This window comes from Mandrillus leucophaeus, unplaced genomic scaffold (assembly GCF_000951045.1).
Source record: "Mandrillus leucophaeus isolate KB7577 unplaced genomic scaffold, Mleu.le_1.0 Scaffold32, whole genome shotgun sequence".
NCBI lineage: Eukaryota > Metazoa > Chordata > Mammalia > Primates > Cercopithecidae > Mandrillus > Mandrillus leucophaeus.
The window spans coordinates 2,765,433-2,770,807 of NW_012103365.1; positions in this window are offsets into that span (position 1 = coordinate 2,765,433).

Sequence of the window (5,375 nt, forward strand, 5' to 3'; positions counted from 1 at the left end):
GTGGCGTCTGGGGTTTGGTAGAGGGTGAGAGGTGAAAGTCTTACTTAGATGGTACAATCAGTGGTTCTATTTTGTTTTGTTGTAATTTTGTTTTTTGAGACAGAGTCTTGCTCTGTCGCCCAGGCTGGAGTGCAGTGCCGTGATCTTGGCTCACTGCAACCTCCACCTCCCGAGTTTAAGCGATTCTCCTGCATCAGACTCCCTAGTAGCTGAGATTACAGGCATGTGCCACCATGGTCAGCTAAGTTTTTTGTAGTTTTAGTAGAGACGGGCTTTCCCATATTGGCCAGAATGGTCTCGAACTCCCAGCCCCAAGTGATCTGCCGGCCTCAGCCTCCCAAAGTGCTGGGATTACAGGTGTAAGCCACCATGCCCAGCCTATGGTTCTATTTTGGCTGCTGCTCTCTGACATCCATATGGTGTTCCGTCGTGGACATGGTCCCATGAAGAGAGCTTGAGCTCAGTTACTTTCTCAGCATCTACTTGGTACTCAGCACATCTCGGCTACACCAAATCCTGGAAGTGGAAGCGGCTTTATGATGCTCTCTCTTCCTGCTCTGCAGTGGAAGGTGGTTCCAACAAACCCCTTGCTGTCACAGTTCTCCAGGTAGAATCCAGGCACCAGCCTCTATGTTCAGGTGTTCATGTGTGCCCCAAACACCAGACAACACTTGCCAATTTCTCCCTAGTAGTCCCACACGATGTTCTGCTGGAACCCACTGCTCTCTTCTAGGTACCAACCTAGAGTCTCCACAGCTCAGTAAGTGTCAGGGAGTAGGATGTCAGTCTCCCCTAATCTCCCCAATAAGCTGATTGGGCCTCTTCTTACTTGGCTTGGTGGGCAAGAGCTACTCCCTTTTCTCTCATGGGAATGGAATAAGAAAAACCCAAAGCACCTTCCTCCCACAGTCATTTCTCCCACCTCATTGAACTCCAGCCTTCAGGCTAGATCGTCGAGATGGGAGTCATCAGAGTGAGGACCACAGGACCCACTTGGCCATCTCTTGGTAAAGGCTAGGGAGTCATTTGGCAGCTCTTTGGCTCTGGATGTGGGAATATTTCATGCTTATTGTTTTCACCTTTGACGCTTTGGCCAACGTTCCAAGCCAATAGGAAGAGCCCCAAACTACATTCTATTTCACTTGATTTTAGGAAGGTTTCCAAAGTGGTTTTAAGCTTCTTAGTTGTCTATTTGAGGTATTTATCTCATCTCTCAATAAAGACACCATTTGAATCTCTAACTGCCTCTTGGGTCATTTTGTTTTCCTCTTGCATAAGTCTCAAGGAAACTGATTAACCACGTAATAGCCGTTTGTTATTCTGAAGGTGGCAGATTAAAGCAAATCTCATTAAGAGCCAGCTTCCTTGGCATCATACTTCCATTTACAGCTGCAGCTGACATTTATTGAACACTTAATACGTGCCAGGCACTGTGTTAAGCACTTATGTGTATTATCATATGTAATCCTCATTACACAAGAAGGAAGTTTCATTGACCAAAGAGATAGCTTCTATTACTATCCATATTTTATTTATGAGGAAAAAGTGACACTAAAAGATTACATTTCTCAAGGTCACACAACAGATGATGCAATTAGGACTCTAACCCAAGCTTCTCTAGCCCCATATCCCATTTTCTCTACCAATGCTGTCTACCACGCACCAAAGTGCAGTGTTTGATGCTTCCATGGATTCAAGTTGTTCTCCTAAAACTTGTTCTGGATTAGAGATGAACAAAGGTTTTTTATCCTGCTTCTTCTGGTAAAGTTTGTCCGAGACACAATTTGAGGGGTCTTTATCCTGAGTCTGCTTTCTAAAGTCAGGTCTTGAGGAAATGGCCAATTTCACAACTTGCCCACCCCATACCTCAATCTAGGTGGTGAGAAGACGAGCAAAGCCCTAGGGAAGCTTGGAGCCAAAGAGATCTACTATTTTCTTGCCATCTTCTGGGTCTCTGCTAGAATTTCTTGTCCTGTGGAGCATGGCCAAGGCACTGATGTACCACTAAAAAAAACAAAACAAAAAACCCCAAATTTTACCACATCACTCCCTGCTTAAAACCTCTCAATGTTCTCCATAGTTTTCAGGAAACGGTCATATTCCTTAACATCCAAGACATCAATACAATATCACTTGCCTGAGTTAATGCCACCGCCTCCTAATTCATCTCCAAGCCTTTACTCTTGCTTGTACCATCCATTATCCACTCCGTGGCTAGAGTGAAATCTCTGAACTATAAATGAGATCATGTTAACTCCCTGCTTAAAATTGTGCAATGGCTTCACCCTGCAAAAGAATTAACGCCCAAACTTCATTTAGCCTGACCAACTAGGTCTATATAATCTGGCCACAGTCCGCTTCCCTAACCTGGTTATCTACCATTTTTTCTCTTGTTTACCATTTGTCTTCCACATGACTCTTTCTGTTTTTCAACAAGCTGCATTCATGATCCTTTCGCTGGTGATACCTTTTTCTAGATCCTCTTAGAACTGACTCCTCCTCCACTATTGACTTTTCTTAACTCAAAAACCACCTCCCCAGAATGCCCCACTGACCATGCTACCTAAAGCAGTCCTTCTACTGCCAAGATTGGTCATATTGTATCACATTGCTTATCTTTATTTTTTGCAGCATTTTTCACTACCTGCATTTTTTTGTTTGTTGGTTGGTTGGTTGGTTGGTTTCATGTTTACTGGCTATCTCCCTCACCTAAAATACAAACTCTTTCAAGGCAGGGAATCTATCTATCTTGCTCACTGCTGTCCCCTTAGAACCTAAAGCAGTGCTTAGCAAATAAGTAGATCTTAATAGATACTTGTTGAATGATCTAACATGGCTAAAAGTCCCTGAATAATCTGGAATCTGTGTATCTGTAGTTCACAGTGAATATCTATTATTCTTTACTTCCTACCATTTCTTCAACCTTTTTCTGGTAACAGCAACCTCAGTTTTCTCTAAAACATCATCCTTCACGCTACTATCAGTCCACATGGATTAAAATAAGGCTGGTTTTCCTTCCTATATGCCCAAAGATTGGAAAGGCAGCCCAAACCTAAAAATTGGCGAATTCCATTTTGTGTCCATTATTACTGGTTCGGGTGGGTATGAACTAAATGAGTCGATGAGAAAGCAGACCCAAGACATTTACTGTAACTGTTGGTGGAGAGATGTCCTCTTTCTCCTAGGATTGCTCAGCTGGTAAGATGCAAGCCAGGAGCTCTTGGTGCTTGAGAAGACAGCCGGCTCAGTGCAGAGGGAGGAGGGCTGAGATGGAGAGAGATGGATCCCGGAAGCTATAGATATTTACTTTTGGACTTTTAAGTTACACATATTAATTGATTACTTCTGTTTGTCTTATACACTTTAAGTTGGATTTCTGTTAACTGTGACTAGAAGCTTATGACCAATAGACCACCTCTCTAATTTCACATCTCCTTGCCTGAATAAATTAGGAATAATGCTCATCTGCTAAACTTGAAAAGGGGTGAAAGGTTAAAGAGTCTGTTTTCATCACGTAATAAGAATTGTGGAGATAAAAGCTTTTGGCCTGGATTGGTAGCTCCATAATGCTATCAGGGACTCCGGCTTCTATCAGTGTATCTCTGTTGCCCAGGCTGGCATGCAGTGATAGGGGATTATAGCTCACTGTAGCCTCCGTGTCCAGGGCTCAAGTGTTCTTCCCACCTTGGCCTCCCAAATAATCTGGATTACAGACATACTCCAGCATACCTGGCAAAACAAACAAACAAACAAACAAACAAAAACTTTTAGAGATGAGAGGGGATCTTGCCATGTTGCTCAGGATGGCCTTGTATTCCTGAGCTCAAGTGAGCCTCCCACCTCAGCCTCCTGAATAGTTGGCATTACAGGCGTGAGCCACCATACCTGGATCAGGCTTCTTCTGTTTTATTTTCAGGTATACTGAACATGTGCTTGTTACCTTATGTAACAATATGGCTGATCTGACTCCAGCATTAAGTCCTAGTTCCGGGTAGGAGGAAAGCCAAGAGCAAAAGGTGTCACCTATGTGCTAGCAAAGTCTGTCCAAAAACCTCCTGGGAGGAGATTTGGCAGAAAACCCACAGAACAACTTTTGTTTTCCCTTTCTTAAATTTTGGTAAAATATATATATAATATTTGCCATTGTAAACATTTGTAAGCATAAAATTCAGTGGCATTAATCACATTCACAAGGTTGTGCAATCATCACCTTCATTTCTAAAATTGTTTCAGGTACCTAACAAAAATTCTATAACTATTAAGCAATAACTCCTCGTCCCTGTCTCCTCTTAGCCCCTGATAAGCTCTAATCTACTGTCTTGTCTCTATGCATTTGCCTGTTCTACATACCTCATATAAATGGAATCATGCCATATTTGTACTTTTGCATCGGGCTTATTTTGCTTAGCACAATGTCTTCAAGATTCATCCATGTTGTGACATGTATCTGAACTTCACTCCTTTTTATGGCTGAATAGTATTCCACTGTATGTATATACCATATTATGTTTATCTATTCATCTGTTGATGAAGACTTGGGTTGTTCTCATGTTTTAGCCATTATCTACACCGCAACTTTTGATTACATTGTATCAGTCAGAATTTTATGACAAAACCATCCTTCTCTGTAAGGAAAACTGAACAATGTACCTTTATTTCAGCTAGGGAGAGTGTCCCCAGTCACAATTGGAGTCTTATGTAAGAAGAAATAAGGAAAGCCTACTGGGTAAGCAACTAGAAGATTCTGTAACAATTCATGTCTTTTTGCCAGCAAATATCATTCTTTAAAATATATATATTCAGAGGGTACAAATGCAGTTTTCTTTCATGCATATATTGAATAGTGGCAAAATAGTGTGCCCATCACCCAAACAGTAGTGTACCCATCACCCAAATAGTAAATATTGTACCCAATAGGCAATTTTTTAGCCCTCACCCCAATCCTACCCTCTCATCCTTTTGGAGTCTCCAATGTCTATTTTTTCTACTTTGTTTGTCCATGTGTACCCATTATTTAACTCCCACTTACAAGTCAGAACATGTGGCATTAGACTTTCTGTTTCTGAGTTATTTTAGTGAGGGTGATGACCTCCAATTTTATCCATATTGCTGCAAAAGACATAATTTCATTCTTTTTTGTGGATGCATAGTATTCTCTGGCATATATATGCATATAATATGTGTGTATATATATACACATATATACACACATATATACACACATGCACACGTATCACATTTTCTTTATCCAATCCTCCATTGATGGACACTTTGGTTCACTTCATATTTTTGTATTGTGAATAATGCTGCAAAAAACATACAAGTATGGGTATCTTTTTGATATAATTATTTATTTCCCTTTGGGTATATACCCA